Raw genomic sequence first — 26,206 nt, 5'->3', positions numbered from 1 at the left:
TCTGCATGATAATGCACCATCTCATGCTGCACATAAAACATCTGCATCTCTGGCTGATATGGGCATAAAAGGGGACAAACTTATGGTGTGACCCCCATGCTCCCCTGACCTCTACCCCATTCAGAACCTTTGGAGCATCATTAAAAGGAGTGTCTATGATGGCGGGAGGCAGTTCACATCTAAGCAACAGCTCTGGGAGGGTATTCTGTCCTCATGCAAAACAATTGAAGCAGAAACCATCCAAAACCTGACAAATTCAATGGACGAGAGAGTTCAGAAGCTCCTTTCGAACAAGGGGTCCTATGTGAAAATGTAACATCACCTAGAATAAAGTTTTGAGTTGAAAACTGTTTGATTTCAGTTTCTAACAACCTGCTAATGCTTATAATTTCAAAAATGACCATTTTTTTGGTCTTTATTAAAATGAAAAGGTTGATCGAAAAGTTTGGGGGATCTAAGAGTGTGGCAACCCAGTAGTCATGATTACTTCGAATTCTGACAATATGAGGGTCATGCTGCAGGTAGTGCAGCAAGAAGGCACTTATGTGTCTTGCGCATCTCGGAGCCCCAAAATTATTTTCCGGGCTAGATGCAGCTAAAAATTATTTTTAATTTTAAATCTGGTGAAGCTTATTATAGATGGCCTAATAGGATCAGTGCTGCACACTGCTACAAAGCCCAAATTATTTTCCAGTCAAGATACAGATAAACATGATTAGTAATTTGAAAGCTTAAAACGGTTGGTAGGGTGATTTTAACCAATCATCAAGCTTTTACTCTCCCCAGGATGACACAGGGGTAGAAAAGTCGTTTCGGATCCATGATTTGTTCATCTTTATGAACGTGAGTCTGTCTACATTATCAGTGGAGAGCCGCGTGCGCTTATCTGTCAGCACACCACCAGCAGCGCTGAACACACGTTCAGACAGAACGCTGGCTGCGGGGCATGACAAGATCTCCAAGGCGTAAGTGGCTAGCTCCGGCCATTTATCCAGATTGGAAGCCCAAAAAGAGCAAGGGTCCAGTGACACAGTCGTGGCTTCAATGTTTACTTGGAGATACTCCTGTACCATCGTCTCTAGGCGTTGACTATGTGTCAGACTTCTTGTCTCCTGTGGCCTTGCAAAGGATGGGCTAAAATAGTGGTGAAATGATTGCGCAAAATTGATGTTACCAGCAGATACTGTGGTTCTGTTACGGTTTGAGTGCTGAACACTTGACGGTCCCACGGTTGGCAAGTTGGAACTGTGAGATTCACTACGTGCACCACTGGTATTTTGTGGAAAAGCACATGTAAGATTCTGCAACAGTCTCTGCTGATACTCCTGCATGCGTGCATCCCTTTCTATGGCAGGAATAATTTCTGCAAATTTACTTTTGTACCGGGGATCTAACAGTGTGGCAACCCAGTAGTCAGGATTATTTCTAATTCTCACAATTCGAGGGTCATGTTGCAGGTAGTGCAGCAAGAAGGCACTCATGTGTGTTGCGCATCCAGGAGCACCAAGTCCCTGTTGTGTTGGTGGCGAGGTAACAATCATGCTTCCTTCCTCTGTCCTCTCCCCCCAACCTCGCACAACAGAAATGTGATCAAGGTCTCCCTCATCTGATGAGTCTTCCATCAGTTCGTCCTCCACTTCTTCCTGGGCTCCTGCACCTTCCTCACTAGTTTGGCTGCTACCATGCGCCCTGGTAAAACCATCTCCCCCACCCTCACATGCCTGCCGCCTTGGTGCTGCCGACCGTCTGGACCTTGCAGATGTTAGCCCTTCCGCATACAACTCCTCCTCCTCTACTTCCTCCACCTCCTCTTGTGCCACCACCTGACTCCGAATTCTGTTTAACATGTGCTCCAGCATGTAAATCACCGGAATAGTCATGCTGATAATGGCATCGTCAGCACTAAACATCTTCGTCGCCATTTCAAAACTGTGCAGAAGGGTGCATAGGTCCCTGATCTGAGACCACTCCTCCAGCGTGATTTGCCCCACCTCTGAATCTCGTTGGCCCAGGCTATACGTCAGAACGTATTGCACCAGGGCTTGTCGGTGCTGCCACAGTCGCTGCAACATGTGCAGAGTTGAATTCCACCGGGTAGGCACATCGCATTTTAGCCGGTGAAGTGGCAGGCCCAACGACTTCTGTAGAGATGTAAGTCGCTGAGCTGCGGGATGCGAACGGCGGAAGTGAGCACACAGCGACCGTGCCCTCTGCAGAAGGCCATCTAGTCTGGGATAGTGGGCTAAAAATTGCTGGACAACCAGGTTCAACACGTGAGCCATACAAGGCACGTGTGTGACATTGCCCCGGCGAAGGGCCGCACCCAGGTTTGCAACATTGTCGCACACGGCCTTCCCTGGTTTCAGGTCCAGTGGAGACAACCATTCATGAAATTGGTTCTCCAGAGCTGACCACAACTCCTCAGCTGTGTGACTCACATTTCCCAGACATTTCAATGTAAAAACCGCCTGATGACGTTGAGCCCTACTGCCAGCATAGTAAGGAGGTGTGCAGGATCCCTTCTGCGCAGTTAGAAAGCTTGTGGCATGACCAGACAGGCTTTGGGTGCAGGTGGAAGACCGAGAGGAGGTTGAGGAGGCAGAAGCAGTGGAGGAAAAATGACATAAAGAGGATTGACGCACAACTCGTGGGGACGGCAAGACTTGGACAGCAGCCCCTTGTCCTGCTGTCACCATAGTTACCCAGTGCCCAGTCAGCGACATGTAACGCCCCTGTCCATGCCTACTCGTCCAAGTGTCTGTGGTGAAATGCACCCTGTCACACACGGAGTTTCTCAAAGAAGCGGTGATGTTGTGTGCGACATGCTGGTGGAGCGCAGGCACACCTTTCTTTGAGAAGTAGTGCCGACTGGGCATCTGGTACTGGGGCACTGCGACGGACATAAGGTCTCGAAAATCCTCTGTGTCCACCAGGCGGAAAGGCAGCATTTCTGTAGCCAAGAGCTTGCAGATGGTGAAATTCAACCTCTTAGCTTTCTCATGGCTAGGAGGAAATGGTCTTTTACTTGTCCACATCTGAGGGACCGAGGGCTGGCTATTGTGCTTAGACGGGGTTGATAAGGGTGTCCCCGGCAAACTGCCGGTCTGTGAGGAAGATGCAGGCGGACATGTTAGGTTGCCTTGATCCAAAGGTGGTGCTATCGATGTCGGACAGCGCTCAAGACCAGCTGGTGTTACCACCTCCAAAGAAAATGATGACCTGCCAATCACGCTGGCTGTTGCGGGTAAAGAGGTGGCAGGTCTGCGCCCCAAAACAGGTGTGACTGCTGTCCCCCCAGTCACAGAGGATGAAGAGGCCGCGGATGCACAAGATATGGCAGACGGTGGTTGGCCCGGCCGGCTAGACCGCATTGTAGCACACTGAGCTTCCCACTGCAACTTATGCTTCATGTCCATGTGCCGGTTCATGCATGAAGTACTCAAACTATGTATTTTTTGGCCTCTACTTAGCTTTTGCTGACAAATGTTACAGATAACACGAGTTGGGTCATCTTTATCGATCTGAAAAAATGCCCAGGCTATGCAAGGCTTAGCACCCATGCGACCTGAAGAGCCACCACGACTTGTGGTGAGAGGCAGAGTTGTGTTTGAGGATGCAGTTGTTGACGTGCTTCCAGTACTACGTCTCTGTCCAGGAAGGCGCAACCTGACCTCGTCGTCACTAGCATCTTCCTCCACCTCCTCTGCTGACCTCATCTCTTGGCTGACTGTGGGTTGACAGTAAGTGGGATCTCCGACCTCATCATCATCACCCTGTGCGTTATCACACCCGTCGTCCTCAGAGCCAACCTGTTCCTGCCCTGACAAAAAACTAAAGTTGTCGCTCCAATCAGGTATTTGAGTCTTATCATCGTCTTCCTCATTGTCTCCACCAACAGGAGTTACAGTTTGGGAATGAGGGTCTACATTATGGTCAGAACCTTCTGCGTCTGGTCCTGGATCCGACTCAAAAAGATTCTGGGCATCAGTGCAGATCATTTCCTCGTCTGGATTCACAGAAGCGCTGGAGTCGACCTCTGATTCCCAGGCTATAGTATGAGTAAACAGCTCTGCAGACTCAACCATCTGTTCTACCTCATACTCAGACGGGCAGCTGGAGATTTGGGAGCTGTGAGGAAGCAAGTGCGATTTGGGTGACACCTTTGAGGACTGGAGTATTTGTGATGTTGAAGTTGATGTGGAGGAGAGCTCACTTAAAGGAGCACTTGATATCCGTTGAAGCACCTGCTGTTTTTGTGCCTCATCTGGAATTTGTAGCGATTGGCGTGGCCGTAAGAAAGGGATCTTATCACATTGTCCGCTAAAAGAAGTAGACATTTTAGTTTGGCTGGAAGATGGTCTTTCTTCTGCACCTACCCCACGGACACAACCTTTTTTCCCCTTCCCAACACGCCTATTCCCCTTTCCACCAGCAGCAGGCCTTTTCCACTCATTTTGGTGGTTAACTAATTCACAACTCTGGAGTTGTTTGCACAAAAAAACAATGGATGGTAACCGAGCAGAGCTGAGTGGCCAAACTGTGGTATTAGGCCAAAACTATTGGCTGGGTTAGATGCAGAAAAAAATTATTTTTAATTTGCAACCTGATGGAGGTCAGTATAGATGGACTAATAGACCAAGTCCCACACACCGCTAGAAGCCCAAATATTTTTTCAGAGCTAGATGCAGAAATTTTTTTTATTCAATTTGCAACCTGATGGAGGTCAGTATAGATGGACTAATAGACCAAGTCCCACACACTGCTAGAAGCCCAAATATTTTTTCAGAGCTAGATGCAGAAAAAAATTATTTTTAATTTGCAACCTGATGGAGGTCAGTATAGATGGACTAATAGACCAAGTCCCACACACCGCTAGAAGCCCAAATATTTTTTCAGAGCTAGATGCAGAAAAAAAATATTTTTAATTTGCAACCTGATGGAGGTCAGTATAGATGGACTAATAGACCAAGTCCCACACACCGCTAGAAGCCCAAATATTTTTTCAGAGCTAGATGCAGAAAAAAATTATATTCAATTTGCAACCTGCTGGAGGTCAGTATAGAAGGACTAATAGAACAAGTCCCACACACTGCTAGAAGCCCAAATATTTTTTCAGAGCTAAATGAAGAAAAAAATTATTTTTAATTTGCAACCTGATGGAGGTCAGTATAGATGGACTAATAGACCAAGTCCCACACACTGCTAGAAGCCCAAATATTTTTTCAGAGCTAGATGCAGAAAAAAATTATTTTTACTTTGCAACCTGATGGAGGTCAGTATAGATGGACTAATAGACCAAGTCCCACACACTGCTAGAAGCCCAAATATTTTTTCAGAGCTAGATGCAGAAAAAAATTATTTTTAATTTGCAACCTGATGGAGGTCAGTATAGATGGACTAATAGACCAAGTCCCACACACCGCTAGAAGCCCAAATATTTTTTCAGAGCTAGATGCAGAAAAAAATTATATTCAATTTGCAACCTGCTGGACGTCAGTATAGAAGGACTAATAGAACAAGTCCCACACACTGCTAGAAGCCCAAATATTTTTTCAGAGCTAAATGAAGAAAAAAATTATTTTTAATTTGCAACCTGATGGAGGTCAGTATAGATGGACTAATAGACCAAGTCCCACACACTGCTAGAAGCCCAAATATTTTTTCAGAGCTAGATGCAGAAAAAAATTATTTTTAATTTGCAACCTGATGGAGGTCAGTATAGATGGACTAATAGACCAAGTCCCACACACCGCTAGAAGCCCAAATATTTTTTCAGAGCTAGATGCAGAAAATTTTTTTATTCAATTTGCAACCTGATGGAGGTCAGTATAGATGGACTAATAGACCAAGTCCCACACACTGCTAGAAGCCCAAATATTTTTTCAGAGCTAGATGCAGAAAAAAATTATTTTTAATTTGCAACCTGATGGAGGTCAGTATAGATGGACTAATAGACCAAGTCCCACACACTGCTAGAAGCCCAAATATTTTTTCAGAGCTAGATGCAGAAAAAAATTATTTTTAATTTGCAACCTGATGGAGGTCAGTATAGATGGACTAATAGACCAAGTCCCACACACTGCTAGAAGCCCAAATATTTTTTCAGAGCTAGATGCAGAAAAAAATTATTTTTAATTTGCAACCTGATGGAGGTCAGTATAGATGGACTAATAGAACAAGTCCCACACGCTGCTAGAAGCCCAAATATTTTTTCAGAGATAAATGAAGAAAAAAATTATTTTTAATTTGCAACCTGATGGAGGTCAGTATAGATGGACTAATAGACCAAGTCCCACACACTGCTAGAAGCCCAAATATTTTTTCAGAGCTAAATGCAGAAAAAAATTATTTTTAATTTGCAACCTGATGGAGGTCAGTATAGATGGACTAATAGACCAAGTCCCACACACCGCTAGAAGCCCAAATATTTTTTCAGAGCTAGATGCAGAAAAAAATTATATTCAATTTGCAACCTGCTGGAGGTCAGTATAGAAGGACTAATAGAACAAGTCCCACACACTGCTAGAAGCCCAAATATTTTTTCAGAGCTAAATGAAGAAAAAAATTATTTTTAATTTGCAACCTGATGGAGGTCAGTATAGATGGACTATTAGACCAAGTCCCACACACTGCTAGAAGCCCAAATATTTTTTCAGAGCTAGATGCAGAAAAAAATTATATTCAGTTTGCAACCTGATGGAGGTCAGTATAGATGGACTAATAGAATGATGCTATGCCCAAAAGATTTTACTTCACTAGGTGCAGTAAAAAAATTGGTATTCTATACACAGGTGGTATATCTTGCAACACAGATAGGCTACTCCACTGACTAACACACTCTGCAATAGGCCAAAAAGGATTAGCTTTGCTAGATTCAGCCAAATGCTGTGAAAAAAACTTGCACAGCACTGGCACAGACCTGCCTGGCAAAAACTGATAGGAACTGATGTAACCTAGTCCTGAAAAGGACTCCAATTACAATTAGTCTTTACTCCCACAATCTATCTATTTAAGAGCACAGACCTGCCTGATAAAAGTCGTAGGAAATGCTGTAACCTAGTCCTTAAAAGGACTGCAATCACAACTATTCCCTACTCCCAAGCTATCTGTATATTTGTGCGAAAATTGGCTTGAAATTAACAAGGTATAGCGCACACAGCAACAGCGGTGCCGTCTAACACGCAGCTGCAGCAGTGAGAAAATGGTGGCGACGGGGAAAATGGCTTGGTCTTATAGGGCAAGGACATGTGACATACACTGCCAATCACACATGCCCTTGCTTGTGTGAAAAAAAGCACTTCGCTCCGTGTGTGCGCTGCTGATAGGCTGACAGATTGCACCTCCCCACTGCAAATGCGGGAAAGAGAAAAAAAAATGGAGATCTTCATTGTTCCTGCAGAGATCCATCCCCTGCCCCTCCCCCCGCCCCGCTGTACACTCAAACTGCGTATTAACATTAATTTTCATCATTACTGAGAAAAAATCCAGTTATGATTTTGGTGCACGAACAGTTATCGAACATAACCTCGAACAGCCGAATTTTTCTCAAATTGTTCGTGTTCGCCGACCGGCTCGAACACCGCCCAAAACAGCTCGAATTTGAGATTGGCGAACAGTTCGAGTAGAACAACGCTCATCTCTAGTTACAACTCTCCTGTTAGGTTTTTTTTAGTTTGCTGGTCACATGACCATTTTGCCTATTTAATCCGGCTCCGCCCTCCTGGCTTTGCTGGACTTCATTTGTATTTACTACTGTTGAGCTAGCTTGTTACTCTATTGCCGTTCTCTGTTAGTTTTGCTAGGTCTTCTGACCTCTACGCTTTTTGTTGTGTGTTTGTCTTTGACTGCTTCTATTTCTGCTAGGAGGTGTCCAACTAATCCCAGTCCTTAGATCTTGTAGGGATCCCTCCCCCACATCTATAGGTCTGCGTTCAGACTAGCCGAGGACTTTAGCGGGTCTGATCGCAGGATCAGGTTCCCCGTTATATCGTAGGGATCTAGTTTAGTTCTATTGTAGGGACAGATCTCCTGCCTTTCCTTAGTCTCTGAAGCAGATCATAACAGTATTGGAGTGCCTCGAAATTTTTGTTATGCATTGCACTCACTGCATGCCCTATAACTGTGTAGCCGAACCGCTCCTTTTGGTACAGAAACATATCCTACAAGACATGTGTGGTTGACTGGCCTGATATTGATGTGAATGGTCCCTGTTCCTCCTGCTCTTTCTCCTTTGCCACCACCTCATCCATCATTCATCACCTGAAGCTTTGTTTTAACGGGAGTCATAGAACTGGGATAGTAGCAGGAAAACATCCAGCAATCCTCGGAGGAGGTAGGATATGCGCCAAAACGCTGACCACCTCAGGCCTAGCCGCTACTACATACATGCGCTTGCATTCCAAGAAAACAAAGCAGATGCTAGCTTCTATCATCATCATCATCATGCTCCTCACCTTGGCACTCTCAACTCCCCTTATCGAGAAGCTAGGGCCCACCGGAGGAGTCTGGTTCTATGGTGGGCTCGTCCAATGCTGCCCTAAAGCAGGCCAGGCTAAGAAAAGTGTGGGGGGGTGTTCCAAGGAGAAATAGGGGCGGCTGGGGACAGTTTATGGACACCCGGCCACTCCCAGGCGGCTGGGGACCGTGTGTGGACACCCGGCCGCGGGGCGGCTGGGGACCGAGTATGGACACCCCGCCGCCCCCTTGCGGCTGGGGACCGAGCATGGACACCCTGCCGCCGGGCAGCTGGGGACTGAGTATGGATAACAGGCCGCCGACACAGCCATGACATGGTGGCTGGCGTCTGCCTCGACATGCCTAAAAGGCCCAATTTCAAGTGCAAGCAAGCTAGCAGTATGGTATTGCAGCCTGGGGGTGGGTGGGTGGCAGGTTGCACACTTACGCTTGCATTCCAAGAAAACAAAGCAGATGCTAACTTCTATCATCATCATCATGCTCCTTACCTTGGCACTCTCAACTCCCCTGATGGAGAAGCCAGGGCCCACCGGAGGAGTCTGGTTCTCTGGTGGGCTTGTCCAATGCTGCCCTAAAGCAGGCTGGGCTAAGAAAAGAGTGGGGGGAAGTTCCAAGGAGAAATAGGGGCAGCTGGGGACCGTTTATGGACACCCGGCCACCCCCAGGCGGCTGGGGACCGTGTGTGAACACCCGGCCGCGGGGCAGCTGGGGACCGAGTATGGACACCCGTCCGCCCCCTCGTGGCTGGGGACCAAGCGTGGACACCCGGCCGCCGGGCGGCTGGGGACTGAGTATGGATACCTCGCTGCCAAAGCAGCCATGAGGTAGTGGCCAGCTTCGGCCTCCTCCAAACTAAAAGGCCCCATTTCAAGTGCAAGCTAGCAGTATGGTATTGCAGCCTGGGGGTGGGTGGGTGGCAGGCTGCATATTTGCGCTTGCATTGCAAGGAATGGGGGAGGTACAATTGAACACTGCCCTGGGACAAGGACTTGCACGGGGATAGTTGCAAGTCTGCATCTTTTGATGCGGCAAGGATCACTTCTGATGGGCACACTTTTAGGCAGTGACCTGGGTGTCAGAGATGCTTCCAGGGGTCGTCCCCATGCTGTTCTCATGTCTTTTCAGCACTGTATGCATGTGTCACACAGCACATGGCCGGATATTTTTGTAAAATGTTAAAATGACATTTTCCGTGAATGCCTTTGTCACGGTTGAAAGCAATACAAAAGTGCAAAAACGCATAAAAAATGCTACTTGTGAACATAGCCCAAGGTGTGGAGGAGTATTTTTGTTTTTGCTTATTTATTTTACCTTATACACAAGTCTTTACCCTGGAAAGGAAGTTCCTTAACATATTTCACAGGAAAACCATTTCAGTTTAGTTTTTGAACGTTTTATTTTGAGCCCATAAAAGTGGCTTAATACCATTGAATGTCCTGTCTGCTGCTGCTGTAATAATTACAGATATTTCTAGACATAGAAAGGCAATTTTTTTTTATCTTAATCCTGGTTATTTTCTTAAAAAGCAATTCAGAGTACCATTTTTCTGCTTCATTTGCTGGTTCTCACTGCAGAATAAAACCAGATCTGTTCCATATTTCAGCGATAAAAATCTAGAAATTTGAACTGAACATGGAAAATATTGGCCTCATTTTCCATTCTGTTGCAGTGTGTCGGTCAAGCTATTAATATTAGTAAATTACAGGCCTACTAATTTAAAACCGTGGTTCTCTGTCAGACATATCACCTCTAAGACTGTTCAAAAATCATACATTTCTTCCATTTTCATTCCGTTGCAGTGTGTCGGGGAAGCTATTCACACTAGGTCTCTATGTAGAACAATATTAGTAAATTACAGGCCTACTATTTAAAACTGTGGTTCTCTGTCAGACATATCACCTCTAAGACTGTTCAAAAATCATACATTTCTTCCATTTTCATTCCGTTGCAGTGTGTCTGTCAAGCTATTCACACTAGGTCTCTGTATAGAATAATGTTAGTAAACAGGGTTGGACTGGGCTGGCGGGGTACCGGGAATTTTCCCAGTGGGCCCCGACCCCTGCTGCAGAGGAGAGGGGAAGGAGAGAATGAAAAAAAATCCAAAACCTGCGGATTTAAGTGGCACGGTCCCTTTAAAAGCGCAGGCACAGTGTATGCAGGGACGCTCGCACGCGGTGTTCTTTACCTGAACCGCCGCAGCACACATCCCAGTGAAGCAGTTGAAGCTGCTCGTCTCCCTTTGCCGGCCAGCGTATGACGTCATCGTCATGCGCCTGCTGTGAAGAAGGCGCACAACTCAGCCGCCGGAGAAGGAGGACACCGCACGGGAGCGCAGGAAGGTGAGAGGTATCTGTGTGTGTGTGTGTGTGCACGCAGAATGGGATGGCTGGACGCAGAAGGGGAGGCCCAGCTGGACACACAAGGGGGAACCCTGGCTGCACACGCAAGGGGCAAGCCTGGCTGGACACACAAGGGGGGAGCCCGGATGGGCACATAAGGGGGGGAGCCCGGTTGGACACATAAGGAGGGGGAAGCCTGACAGGACACATGGGAAGGGGGGGCAGGATGGGTATATGGGGGGCAGCCTGGACACATGGAAGCCAGGATGGATATATGGGGGGGCAGACTGGACACATGAAGGCCAGGATGGATATATGGGGGGGTAGGCTGGACACATGGAGGCCAGGATGGATATATGGGGGGCAAGCTGGACATATAGGGCACTAGGATGGATATATGGGAGGGGGCAGGCTGAACAAATGGAGGCCAGGACAGATATATGGTGGGGCAGGCGGGAAACATGGAGGCCAGGATGGACATGTGGGGTGGGCAGGCTGGCCATATGGGGGCGAGGATGGGTATATGGGAGGGGGCAGGCTCGATACACGTGGGCTAGGATAAATATATGGAGGGGTCACACTGGACATATGAGGGCCAGAAGGGATATATGGGGGGTGTCAGGATGGATATATGCAGGGGGGCAGGATGGATATATGGGGGGCAGGCTGGCCTCATGGAGGCCAGGATGGATATGTAGGGGGGCAGGCTGGACACATGGAGGCCAGGATGGATATGTAGGGGGGCAGGCTGGACACATGGAGGCCAGGATGCATATCTGGGGGGGCAGGCTGGACATATGGGGCGCTAGGATGGATATATGGGAGGGGGCAGGCTGGACACATGGAGGCCAGGATGGCTATGTAGGGGAGCAGGCTGGACACATGGAGGCCAGGATGGATATATGGGGGGGCAGCCTGGACATATGGGGCGCTAGGATGGATATACGGGGGGGCAGGCTGGATATGTAGGGGGGATGGCTGGACACATGGAGGCCAGGATGGATATATGGGGGGGTGCAGGCTGGACATATGGGGCGCTAGGACAGATATATGGGAGGGGGCAGGCTGGTCACATGGAAGCCAGGACAGATATATGGGGGGCAGGCTGGAAACATGGAGGCCAGGATGGATATGTGGGGGGGCAGGTTGGCCACATGGGGGGCTAGGATGGGTATATCGGAGGGGGCAGGCTTGATACACGTGGACTAGGATAAATATATGGAGGGGTCACACTGGACATATGGGGGCCAGAAGGGATATATGGGGGGGTGTCAGGATGGATATATGCAGGGGGGGCAGGATGGATATATGGGAGGGAAGGCTGGACACATGGGAGGCTAGGATGGATATATGGGAGGGGGCAGGCTCGATACATGTGGGCTAGGATAAATATATGGAGAGGCCACCCTGGATATATGGGGGTGTCAGGCTGGACAAGGGACTTAATTACTGTTTGGTGGCCACATTGAGGAACATACTTTATTAGTTTATGGTGGCCAGTGGCGAACATTATTACTTTAGAGTCCAATTAGGGACATTATTACTTCTGTAATATAATTTACTTTTTAGGAAATTGTTTTCCATGGGATGGAACAAAAGAGGGGTCCTGTTACTGTGCAGGGTGGCACTATATCACTTCAACTGGTGTAGTGTAGAAGCCAGGGGAATAGTGGGAATGTGCTCTTGAAGAGATCAGTTATTGATAACTGTGTGTTATTTTCTGCAGAGATGATTCCTGGCTGGAAGAAGTGATGGCGGTCTGTGCCTGATGAAGAAGAGAAGTGAAGATGAAGGACTTCACCTGGAGACATCACTGGTGAGTCAGTGTAATACATGTACACTTACACTACACACGTGGTCAAAATTGTTGGTATCCCTCATTTAATGAAAGAAAAACCCAAAATGGTCACAGAAATAACTTGAATCTGACAAAAGTAATAATAAATTAAAAATCTTTGAAATGAAAGTCAGACATTGCTTTTCAACCCTGCTTCCACAGAATTTAAAAAAAAATAAAACTCATGAAATAGGCCTGGACAGAAATGAAGGTACTCTTGTTAACTTAATATTTTGTTGAACAACCTTTTAAGGCAATCACTGCAATGAAACGATTCCTGCAACTGTCAATGAGACTTCTGCACCTCTCAACAGGTATTTTGTCCCACTCCTCATGAGCAAACTGCTCCAGTTGCCTCGTGTGTGAAGGTTGCCTTTTCTAGACGGCATGTTTCAGCTCTTTCCAAAGATGCTCATTAGGATTTAGGTCAGGGCTCATAGAAGGCCACTTCAGAATAGTCCAATGTTTTCCTCTTAGCCATTCATAGGTGTTTTTAGCTGTGTGTTTTTGTAGCGCCGGCGTCCCTGCCCTCTGCTAGGCAGGGACGCTGTTCCCCTCACCCATCTGCTCTGAGCCCGGCGTCCTCCTCCCGCTCTGCTGGCAGCGCGCGCTCCTTCCCGGCCACTGTGCTTAGGGCGCGCGCGCTCCCTCCCTCTTAAAGGGGCCGCGCGCGCCGTCCTAAGGAGTCCCCGGCCAATGGCCGGAGGACTTCACCATATTTAAGGCACCTCCTCCACCTACTCTGCTTCAGCCCTCAGGTCCCGTTGCCAGTTACCTGCCAGTTACCTGCCAGATTCCTGCCAGTTTGCTGTCTGATTCCTGCCTGATATTCCGCTTACCTGCCTGCTAGCCTGAGGTCCGACGGTCTGCCTTCCAACTCCTGTCAGTCTGTCTATGGACCAGCTTGCCCGCTCACCTGGGAGCGCACATCTGCTACCTGCCTGCTAGCCTACCTGGAGGCTCCGCCGTCACGTGCTGTGACCACCCGCCTGTCCAGGGACACCTGCCCGCTCACCTGGGAGCGCTCATCTGCTGCCTGTCTGCTAGCCTACCTGGAGGCTCCGCCGTCACGTGCTGTGACCACCCGCCTGTCCAGAGACTCCTGCTCGCTCACCTGGGAGCGCTCATCTGCTGCCTGTCTGTTGGTCTACCTGGAGGCTCCGCCGTCACATGCTGTGACCACCCGCTTATCCAGAGACTCTCGCCTACTCACCTGGGAGCTCACGTCTACCATCTGCCTGCTAGTCTACCTGGAGGCTCAGCCATCACAGGTCGTACCAACCCTTTACCCAGAGACTGCCCCGGTCACTTGCCGTGACCTCCTGCCCGTTCACCCAGAGACTGCCCCGGTCACTTGCCGTGACCTCCTGCCCGTTCATCCAGAGACTGCCCCGGTCACTTGCCGTGACCTCCTGTCCGTTCACCCAGAGACTGTCCCGGTCACCTGCTGTGACTGCCTGCCCGTCTTCCCTGGTCGCCACCCGCTCCCTTACAAGGACCGCCCCCTTGTATAGTAGCTCAGAGGTTCCGCCTCCCAGACCCGTTACAGTTTTGGGTCATTATCCTGTTGCAAGACCCATGACCTGCGACTGAGACAAAGATTTCTGACACTGGGCAGCGCATTTCTATCTAGAATTCCTTGACAGTCTTGAGATTCATTGTACCCTGCACAGATTCAAGACACCCTGTGCCAGATGCAGCAGAGTAGCCCCAGAACACAACAGAGACTCTCCCATTTTACAGTAGGGACAGTGTTCTTTTCTTGATATGATTCATTTTTCTGTCTGTGAACATAGAGCTGATGTGCCTTGCCAAAAACTTCCATTTTTGTCTCATCTGTCAATAGGACATTCTCCCAGAAGCTTTGTGGCTTGTCAACATGTAGTTTGGCAAATTCTAGTCTGGCTTTTTTATGATTTTTTTCAACAATGGTGTTCTCCTTGGTCATCTCCCATGAAGTCCACTTTGGATCAGACAACGAAGGATGGTGCGATCTGACACTGATGTTCCTTGAGCTTGAAGTTCACCTTTAATCTCTTTAGAAGTTATCCTGGGCTCTTTTGTTACCATTCGTATTATCTGTCTCTTTGTTTTGTCATCAATTTTCCTCCTGCGGCCATGTCCAGGGAGGTTGGCTATAGTCCCATGGATCTTAAATTTCTGAATAATATGTGCACCTGTATCACAGGAACATCAAGCTGCTTGGAGGTGGTCTTATAACCTTTACCTTTAACATGCTTGTCTATAATTTTCTTTCTAATCGCCTGAGACAACTCTTTCTTTTGCTTTCTCTGGTCCATGTTGAGTGTGGTACACACCATGTCACCAAAAAGCACAGTGAGTATCTGTAGCCCTATATAAAGGCCCACTGACTGATTACAAGATTGTAGACACCTGTGATGCTAATTAGTGAACACAACTTGATTTAACACGTCCCTTTTGTCACATTATTTTCAGGGGTACCATCATTTCTGTCCTGGCCTATTTCATGAGTTTAATTTTTTTTAAAATTCTGTGGAAGCAGGGTTGAAAAGCAATGTCTGACTTTCATTTGTTGATTTTCAAAGATTTTTAATTTATTATTACTTTTGTCAGATTCAAGTTATTTCTGTGACTATTGTGGGATTTGCTTTCATTAAACGAGGGGTACCAACAATTTTGACCACGTGTGTATATAGTATATACAGAGCTCCTGTGTATGTCACTGGTAATCACTGTATTACCTATACACTATATACAGAGCTCCTGTGTATAATGTCGCTGGTGGTAATAACAGTGTTGTTAGTATTGTGGTTTGTAATCATGATCAGTATTGTAGTATTTGGTCACTTTGGGGTGGTAATATGTGGTCTGGTCATGGTGTGGCCGTATTTGTTCCTTGTATGTGGTATTATTCGGTCACTATGTGGTGGTAATATGTGATCTAGTCATGGTGTGGCGATATTTGTCCCTTTTGTATGTGGTATTATTGGTGTTGATATAGTGGACTGTGTTGTGTATGACGGTCATTTTGTTCTCGCTGATATTAACTCCGAAAAGATTTTTTTCCATTAGGCCACAGCCCCACCATCAGTATTTGGTCAGTATTTTTTCTCAGGAGTGGCTGCCAAAACAAGGAGTGGGTGATAAATGCAGAATTGGTGCAATTGTGTCTATTATACCCTTTCTCTGATTGTTCCTCACCTGGTTTTGGCTCCCACTCCTGAGAAAAAATACTGACCGAATACTGATAGTAGCGCCGTGGCCTTAGAGATTAAATACTTGGACCAGAGCTGCAGAGATGCACTTACAGGGGTTCTCCAGTGAAAACAAGTAATCACCTCTCCACAGGATCAGTGATAATATTGATTGGTGGGGGTCTGACTGCTGGCGCACAATTGGCAGAATGTGGAGCTTTACTCCCCATTAGACTGGCGCTGCATGGGAGATGCGACCACATTTTAAAATGGGGATAAGTGTCCTGTCAGGAATAAAACTTCCCCATTCTTCCGATAGGTGCGTTTTCCAATGTTCGGAGCCAAATGATCAATAAGTGATCACCTATCCTGTGTAGCCCATGGATCGGTGGTAACTTGTTTTAACCAAAGAACCCCTTTAATGCAAACTACAGTAATTGTACATCCCAGTTATAGTGTCGCACAGTAGATCTGCAGGAGCCGCCAGTCAATGCTCCACTATAACAGGGATAGCGGATAACAGATATTTGCATATACCTGTAGGTGGGCCCCTAGAATCAATTCCCCCTGTGGGCCCCAGACACCCCAGTCCAACCCTGTTAGTAAATTACAGGCCTACTATTTAAAACCGTGGTTCTCTGTCAGATATATCACCTGTAAGACTGTTCAAAAATCATACATTTCTTCCATTTTCATTCCATTGCAGTGTGTCATGGAAGCTATTCACACTAGGTCTCTGTGTAGAATAATATTACTAAATTACAGGCCTACTATTTAAAACCGTGGTTCTCTGTCAGACTTATCACCTATAAGAGTGTTCCAAAATCAGACATTTCTTCCATTTTCATTCCGTTGCAGTATGTCGGTCAAGCTATTCACACTAGGTGTCTGTGAAGGATAGTATTAGCAAATAACAGGCCTGCTATTTAAAACCGTGGTTTTCTGTCAGACATAAGACTTATAAGAGTGTTCCAAAATCAGACATTTCTTTCATTTTCATTTCGTTACAGTGTGTCGGTCAAGCTATTCACACTAGGTGTCTGTAAAGGAAATTATTAGCAAATTCCAGGCCTGCTATTTAAAATTGTGGTGGTTCTCTGTCAGACGTATCACATATAACTGCGTTCCAAAATCATCCATTTCTCGTGAACGTGGAAAATATTGTCCTCCATTAAAAATGGGCAAGGCGCAAGGCAAGGGACAGGGAACTGGACGTGATGGTGATGATGCATGCAGAGGCCGAGGATGTGGCCGTAGGCAAGCTGAAATTGTGCCACAACAAACACCCTCATCTTGTTGCTCGACCTTCCTGTCCCAATTACTAGGGGACTGCAGAACACCATTATTGAACACAGAGCAGTGTCAAAAGGTTATTGGTTGGATAGCAGATAATGCTTCCAGTCACTTAGCCACCACCAGCCTGTCTTCCACAGTCAAGTCTCAGTAGCCGTGAGTCTGGACCGCATATTCCTCACCCTGATCCTCCTTCCTCCCACCATGCAGAGTGCCCGGAGACAACTTATCCCATACTTGGACACTCAGAAGAGCTGTTCACTTTTCCATTTGAAATTCGGGCCTCTCGTCCGGCCAGCTACAAGCGAGTCAAGAGGAGAACGCATATAGCGATGCCCAACTATTGGAGCAGCCACGGTCACATGAAGGCGACGGTGATAAAGTTCAATTACTGTCGCAAGAGGTGGATGATGATGATGATGAGACACAATTGCCAGAAAGTCAGTAGGAGGACCAGGGTGCGGAAGTGGAAGACGAGGTGGTGGATGATATAGTAACTGATCCAAACAGTGGCAGTGGGACATACAGAGCGAGGACAGCAGCACACAAGGGTAGGAAGGCGTAGCACCACAACAGGCAGGAAGAAGCAGCGTGGAGGCCGCAGACACAAGGCGGGAAAGCGTACCTCGTAATGCCAACACGACGGAAGTTGCCAGTACAACTGTTAGGTCTTCCCAAGTCTATTTATTTTTTAAAGACTCTACAGATAACCCCAAAAAGGCCATTTGCACCACCTGCCAGGCCAGCATCAGCAGGGGTAGCGAAACTAGCAGCCTGACCACCACCAGCATGATTAGGCACATGGCAGCAAAGCACTCGACTAAGTGGGCCGAACCCCAGGGTCCAGCAACAGTGTCTGCGAGTGATACCACTGCTTGTTCCTCTGTTGTGCGTGCACACCAATTCCCTGTCCATGGTGCATGCAAAGATGCCTCCTGCCCTGCACCTGTCGTTGCACACTCTCAACTAGCACCATCAGCAAGCACGTCCACGTCCTTGTCCCAGCGTACCGTTCAGTTGCCCCTACCACAGTCCTTGGAACGCAAGCACAATACGCAGCCAACACCCCACAGGCCACACTACTAAATTCACACATTTCGTGAATGCTTGCACTTGAAATATTGTCTTTTAGGCTCGTCGAGACAGAAGCTTTTCACAACCTGATGGCGGTGGCCGTCCCTCTGTCCCCAGCTGCCACTATTTCTTCCTTTGTACCGTCCCCGCATTACACTAGCACGTGTCCCACAACATTAAATGTGCCCTCAACAATGCAGTTACTGGGAAAGTCCACCTAACCATGGACACGTGGACAAGTGCTTGTGGGCAGGGGCGGTATATCTCGCTGACAGCACACTGGGTTAATATAGTGGAAGCCGGGACCCAGTCGGACCTTGGGATGGAACACATCCTCCCGATGCCGAGGATTGTGGGCCCTGGGTCAGTCAGGGTTGCCCCCACATTCTACAGCTCCTGCACCTCCACCTCCTCCTCTTCAGCCTCCATCTCTGAAATGACCACATAAGTCGCAAGCTGTAAGCACTACATCACTGCCTCGGCCAAGCGGCAACAGGCCGTGCTGAAGCTAATATGCTTAGGTGACAAACCGCACAATGCTGAAGAGTTGTGGACAGCTCTGAAACAGCAGGCAGATTGGTGGCTGACACCGATGAACCTACAGCCATGCATGGTCATGTGTGACAATGGCCGGAATGTGGTGGCAGCTCTGAGGTGAGGGGAGCTCACACACGTACCATGCCTGGCCCATGTGCTTAACCTCGTGGTTCAGCAGTTTCTCAAAACCTACCCGGATCTCTCGGATCTGCTTGTCAAAGTACGCAGTCTTTGTGCCCATTTTAGATAGTCAGCTACAGCTTCTGCCACCCTTGCCGTGCTTCAGCAGCATTTGCAGCTTCCAGCTCACCGACTGATCTGCGATGTTCCCACGCATTGGAACTCTACATTGCAGATGTTGGGAAGGATTTGTGAGCAGAAGAGGGCAGTTGTTGACTACCAGCATCAACAAGGTCGTTGGTATTCAGGTCAGACTCCACATATAAGACCTCTGGAGTGGGCATAGATATCAGACATATGTACCATCCTCCAAAACTTTGAGGACTCCACCAAGATGGTGAGCGGCGATGGCGCCATAATTAGTGTCACCATCCCGCTTCTCTGTCTTCTGAAATGCTCTCTGCTCACAATTAAAGAGGATGCATTGCAGGCGGAGCATGATGAGATGGAGCAAGGAACCATACAGGGTGATTACACACAGCCCAGCGTCATCTCATCCCAACGTGGATTGGGTGACAATGAGTAAGAGGAGGAGGAAGAATAGGAGCTAGTTTCCTGTGCCATAGACGGTACTACCTGCACAACTGTCATAACGTCTGTTCAGCATGGATGGCCTGAGGACAGGGAGGAGGAGGAGAATTGATAAGGCAGCTTTATTCTTCGGGTCAGTACAGCGATACTACATTTATATAGTTTTTTTATGTTTTGGCGCTTTTACACAATAAAAAACTATGTTATAGAAAAAAAATTTTTTTTTGCATCGCTTTATTCTGAGAGCTATAACTTTTTTTTTTTTTGGCTGATGGAGCTTTATGGTGGCTTGTTTTTTGACAAGATGAAGTTTTCAGCTGTACCATCTTTATTTACATTCGTCTTTTTGATCGCGTTTTATTCCATTTTTTGTTTGGTGGTATGATGATAAAGCCTCGTTTTTTGCTTAGTTTTCTTTTTTTTTTACCGTGTCCACTAAAGGGGCTAACTAGTGGGATAGTTTTATAGGTCAGGTCGTTCAGGACGCGGCGATACCAAATATGTTTACATTTCTAATTTTTTTCACTTTCTAACACTTTTTTTTCACTTTTACATTTCGTTCCACTATGGGACTTTCATTTTTTGCAGGCTGATTGCTTGCATAGCATAGGGATGCAGCAGCATCTCTGTGCTATGCAGGCTGTCAGCTCTGCACTGGCACAAGTTAGATAGATCGTGCACTGAGCACGATCTATCTAACTTCCTGATGCCTGGTGACCCAGATGTCATCATGACGACATTGGGTCATCATGGCAATGATCAGAACCCTGTGCACACAGCGCAGGGACACCAATCCAAGGTAAGAGGGGCGTTCTTACCTCTGCTTGCTCCGGAAATGCAGCATTTTGTGGTTTAATGTGCCGTGTGGGACTGCTCCAGGCACATATTACCAGGTGTCAGCTGTGAGAATCAGCTGACACCCGGCAGCGATCGCGCCCGCAGCCTCTGTGCAGGCACGATCGCCGGGGCGTATTGATACATACCTGGTCAATAAGGCCCAGAGCGCAGGAACATATTATTACCAAGTCAGAATGGAGTAAAGGATAACAAAGTCAATGTTTTGGAGTGGCCATCACTAAGCCCTGATCTCAATCCTATTGAAAATTTATGGGCAAAGCTGAAAAGGCAGGTGCGAGCAAGGCGACCTACAGACCTGGAGCAGCTACACCAGTTTTGTCAGGAAGAATGCGCCCAAATTCCAAATTCCGACCAACTATTGTGAGAAGATTGTGGAAGGGTATCCCAAACGTTTGACCCAAGTCATTCAGTTTAAGGGCAATGGTACCAAATAGTAATGAAATGTATGTAAACTTTTGACTGCAGTAAGTAATAAAAATGCTTTAAAACATTCTCTCTCATTATTCTGGCATTTCGCAAATATTAAAAATTATGGTAATCCCAATTGACCTAAAACGGGAAAGATTTATTCTGATTTCATGTCCGATATTGAGAAAAACATGCATATGTGTCTTTTTATATAGTGTATGTAAACTTCTGGTTTCAACTGTATAACCTATTAATATGGGCATACAGGTGATAGAAATGTTAAACTAATCCTACCTGTATGCCTCATGTTAGCAATCTTGTTGTTGAGAAATCTTATTTTATTTCTTTATGCTAATGATTCCTTCCAGGCTCTGGAGCGTAGTATGCCTGGAAGAAATCCCCACCTCCTCTCTTCATTATAATACCACCCCCTCCCATGCATGTCACACTGTCCTGAGACCTGCAGTTCTGGCACCGGAATCCCGCACCTGCGGCCTGCACTCCCTCCACAATCCGTATCTTTTCATCCCTTCTATGGGCAGTGTATTCAGGGATCTACTGCGCCGGTGCCGGCGAGTCACTGCGACTTCCGCTCCAATGACCTCCGGTGACTGTAAGGTGCTCTCCCCACTTCCTGTATAGTCATTGCTAGGAACCATATGTATATGTGTGTGTATATATATGTAGCACACTGTAACACTGAGTATATAGATATGAAATATGAAATATGAATAGCATAACTGCTGTAGAAAATAGAAATAAATGAAAAAAAAATGTGAAAATTTTTTTTAGCGCATGTAAATATGAAGTATGAAAAATGAATAGCATTACTGCTGTAAAATAAATGAGAAATCTTAGCGCATAAATTGGCCAATTCATGTGTACCTGACAGCTGCGGTAAGGCGTTTCTCGATGTCAGGACCTAGCCATGTGAATACCTCTCTAAGAGACCTCCGTCTGCTTATGTGTGGGAAAGTCAGATCCTGATGCATTTAAAACCACCTGCGGCATGGGGGTGGAGTGCTCAGTCAATGCTAAATCTAGTAACAAAGAAAATGACGGCACTTCCACTACAAAAAATAGCAAAAAAAATAGCTTCCACTCCTGCAAAAGCAACATTTTCTTGAAAAGAATGAAAATTTTAAATATGACGACGTACAGTTATATGAAAAAGTTTGGGCACCCCTATTAATCTTAAGCTTAATGTTTTATAAAAATTGTTGTTTTTGCCACAGCTATTTCAGTTTGATCTATGTAATAACTGTTGGACACAGTAATGTTTCTGCCTTGAAATGAGGTTTATTGTACTAACAGAAAATGTGCAATCTGCATTCAAACAAAATTTGACAGGTGCATAAGTATGGGCACCTCACCAGAAAAGTGACATTAATATTTAGTAGATCCTCCTTTTGCAAAAATAACAGCCTCTAGTCGCTTCCTGTAGCTTTTAATGAGTTCCTGGATCCTGGATGAAGGTCTTTTTGACCATTCCTCTTTACAAAACAATTCCAGTTCAGTTAAGTTTGATGGTCGCCGAGCATGGACAGCCCTCTTCAAATGATCCCACAGATGTTCAATGATATTCAGGTCTGGGGACTGGGATGGCCATTCCAGAACATTGTAATTGTTCCTCTGCATGAATGCCTGAGTAGATTTGGAGTGGTGTTTTGGATCATTGTCTTGCTGAAAGATCCATCCCCTGCGTAACTTCAACTTTATCACTGATTCTTGAACATTATTGTCAAGAATCTGCTGATACTGAGTGGAATCCATGCGTCCATCAACTTTAACAAGATTCCCGGTGCCGGCATTGGCCACACAGCCCCAAAGCATGATGGAACCTCCACCAAATTTTACTGTGGGTAGCAAGTGTTTTTCTTGGAATGCTGTGTTTTTTTGCCGCAATGCATAACGCCTTTTTGTATGACCAAACAACTCAATCTCGGTTTCATCAGTCCACAGGACCTTCTTCCAAAAAGAAATTGGCTTCTTCAAATGTGCTTTTGCATACCTCAGCCGACTCTGTTTGTGGCGTGCTTGCAGAAACGGCTTCTTTCGCATCACTCACCCATACAGCTTCTCCTTGTGCAAAGTGCGTTGTATAGTTGACCGATGCACAGTGACACCATCTGCAGCAAGTTGATGCTGCAGCTCTCTGGAGGTGGTCTGAGGATTGTCCTTGACTGATCTCACCATTCTTCTTCTCTGCCTTTCTGATGTTTTTCTTGGCCCGCCACTTCTGGCCTTAACAAGAACTGTCCCTGTGTTCTTCCATTTCCTTACTATGTTCCTCACAGTGGAAACTGACAGGTTAAATCTCTGAGACAGCTTTTTGTATCCTTCCCCTGAACAACTATGTTGAATAATCTTTGTTTTCAGATCATTTGACAGTAGTTTTGAGGAGCCCATGATGCCACTCTTCAGAGGAGATTCAAACAGGAGAACAGCTTGCAAGTGGCCACTTTAAGTAGCTTTTCTCATGATTGCATACACCTGGCTATGAAGTTCAAAGCACAATGAGGTTACAAAACCAAAAAAAGTGCTTTAGTAAGTCAGTAAAAAGTAGGTAGGAGTATTTAAAACAAGAAAATGATAAGGGTGCCCATACTTATGCACCTGTCAAATTTTGTTTGAATGCAGATTGCACATTTTCTGTTAGTACAATAAACCTCATTTCAAGGCAGAAACATTACTGTGTCCAACAGTTATTACATATATCAAACTGAAATAGCTGTTGCAAAAACACCAATTTTTATAAAACATTAAGCTTAAGATTAATAGGGGTGCCCAAACTTTTTCATATAACTGTAATGTTACCAATTTCTGTGTACTACATGTGAGTTCAAAATGCTCACTATACCCCTGGATAAAATCCTTGAGTGGTGTAGTTTCCAAAATAGGGTCACTTGTGGGGATTTTCTGCTGTTTTGGTGCCCTAGGGGCCCTGCAAATGCGACATGGCGCCCACAATGTATTTCAGCCAAATTTGTGTTCCTAAATTCAAATGGTGCTCCTTCCCTTCTGTGCCCTCCTCAGGTTTCTGGCCACATGTGAGATATCAGCATGGTCAGAAGAAACTAGCTAACAAATTGTGAGGTCCATTTTTGTGCTATTCCATGTAAAAGTGGAAAAACTGGAGCTAATGCAACATTTTATAGCAAAAATAAAAAAAATGTTTTCATTCGACTTTGCATTAATTCCTGTGTATCACCTGAAGGGTTAAAAAAATTCCTGACAGCAGTTTTGAAGTATGTGAGGGGTGTAGTTGTTAAAATGGCATCATTTTTGGGGAATTTACAATATATAGGCCCCACACAGTACATTTAAACCTGTATAGGTTCCTAAAGAAACAGGTTTGGTAAAAAAAAAAATTTTAAAAATGAGAAATTTCTACTAAACTTTTAACCCTTCTAACATCCTAACAAAATAAAATGACTTTTGAAAAATAATTCAGATGTAAAGTAGACATATGGAAAATGTTATTTATTAATTGTTTTATACAGCATGACTAACTGGTTTAACCCCTTTACCCCCGAGGGTGGTTTGCACGTTAATGACCAGGCCAATTTTTACAATTCTGACCACTGTCACTTTATGAGGTAATTACTCTGGAACGCTTCAACGGATCCCGCTGATTCTGAGATTGTTTTTTCGTGACATATTGTACTTCATGATAGTGGTAACATTTCTTCGATATCACTTGCGTTTATTTGTGAAATATCCAAACAATCTTCCTGCTGTCTGGTGACCCGGATGTTGTCATGACGACATCGGGTCGTCATGGCAACACTCGGGAAGCCGCGGCAGACAGCGCTGGAGGCCGGAAGAGGAGGTGAGTATACCGATCACCTCCCCTTGCCACCGCAATGCTGCGGTCGACTTCGAAGTGTTCCTTATTTATTACCACTTAAAGTGACACTGGTCAGATTTCAAACATTTGACCTGGTAATTAAGCTCAAAATTGGCTCAGTCACTAAGGGGATAACATTTTTGTTTACAATATAAAAATGTGAGGCTGTTTAAAATAGCAAAATTATGATATGAAACATGCCTTAAAATTACAGAATGACTGCTCTTCCATTCAAAAGATACTTGCTCCAGTTTGTAAAGCAGAAGGGTAAATCTAGTATTTGGGTTTGGTCCTTTTTTATGTTTTATAATCTATGGATTTTATACCTTTTCATTAGGGTGATGCAATGATTTCAATACTACTGACCTGATGAATTCCAACACTTATATGATTGTATCCACTTCTAAGCTGAAAGGAGAACTGAGTATATAGGAGTTTGCTATCCTCAAATGTACGCAATAGTACTATTTATTCATTGGTAGCAAACAAATAGCTGAAGAATTACTGTAAAACGAAAAGTATATTAGCAGTAAAGCTTCATTTATACAGTGATTGAGCTTTATTTACGTTAACCCAGAAAACCTTTAATATACCGGTATGTAGAAACCAAGAATAGTGAGTCATTGTAGAACATAGTACAAAGTGAATCCTATCTAGATATGATCGAGTCATTTCATAGGACCCTGATCCAGCTGCCACATCAGTACACCGTGGCCGCTGGACAGGACACCTGCAAACCACCTGCTACATGCTTGAATGCTCTGCTCCTCTTCTGATTTGTAGACCTGGTGTGATGTCATCATTGCCTTATGATGCAGGCATGATGTCACGGCAGGCTTACCAATCAGAAGAGGCGCCGATAATGTCACGAAGTGGCAGGCGGTTTGCAGAACTTCCGTCTGGAGACCATGGAAAACTGACATGGACGTTGGACCAGGGTCTTGCAAATCGATTTGTTCATTTCTAATCAGCACACTGACAACAGTAAATGTTACTGAAAAACAGTAAAGGGGTGATCCACTACTAAAACTGCTGGAATCCCTGGCTGACTCCTGGCTTCATCTTTCAACGGGTGGCGTCAGGTGATCGTTGCTTACAAGCAGTGATCACTTTATGTCTGAACTGGCAGAAAGAGCAAGGAGACAGTATTTTCCTATTCAGACGGAATGTAAGCACTGCAGTCAATCAATGACCACTAATTAGCTGCTGCAGTCAACTGAAGGTACCCTGCCAGAAGAGAAAGCCAGAAGACAGATGAAGAGTGGAATAAGCAAGCGCCGTGTGCTCCAGTGGGGTAGTATGCTTTTGTCTTCTATTTTAGCACCCTCATGGGCCTAAATTTGAAAAGTGTTTAGTAGTGGACAATCCCATTAATGTTCCATGTAGCCTGTAGAAGTATCAGCAGACTCAACTTGGCTGTAACCTGCTGTTGTTTGCCTGTACTTTCCTCACCTGATTTTTATTGCTTGCTATGAAGTAATAAAGAAGATTTTTCCATGATGCGGTGATTGCCTTCCTCTTCTATTACTTGGGACTTTCAGTGACTTTGTGTATAATAACAGAGCACCACTGATTATCATGGCAGTTACAGTAGCTATGAATATGAACTATATCTGTGTATATCATCACGCATTTATGGGAGGAAGAC

General features: G+C 45.8%; 1 protein-coding gene and 1 long non-coding RNA gene across 2 annotated transcripts in view; one reads left to right on the top strand and one right to left on the bottom strand.

Annotated features, from left to right (window-relative positions):
• Positions 1-26,206, top strand: part of UPK3B (uroplakin 3B) — a 165,022-nt gene that overhangs the window by 102,010 nt on the left and 36,806 nt on the right. The window lies entirely within an intron of this gene.
• LOC141252800 (uncharacterized) overlaps positions 1-26,206 on the bottom strand; it is a 139,412-nt gene that overhangs the window by 111,813 nt on the left and 1,393 nt on the right. The window lies entirely within an intron of this gene.

This window comes from Phyllobates terribilis, unplaced genomic scaffold (assembly GCF_046119375.1).
Source record: "Phyllobates terribilis strain yellow unplaced genomic scaffold, ASM4611937v1 Scaffold_2__4_contigs__length_985480577, whole genome shotgun sequence".
NCBI lineage: Eukaryota > Metazoa > Chordata > Amphibia > Anura > Dendrobatidae > Phyllobates > Phyllobates terribilis.
The sequence above is the reverse complement of the archived record's forward strand: the minus strand, read 5'-3'. Positions and strand labels throughout refer to the sequence as shown.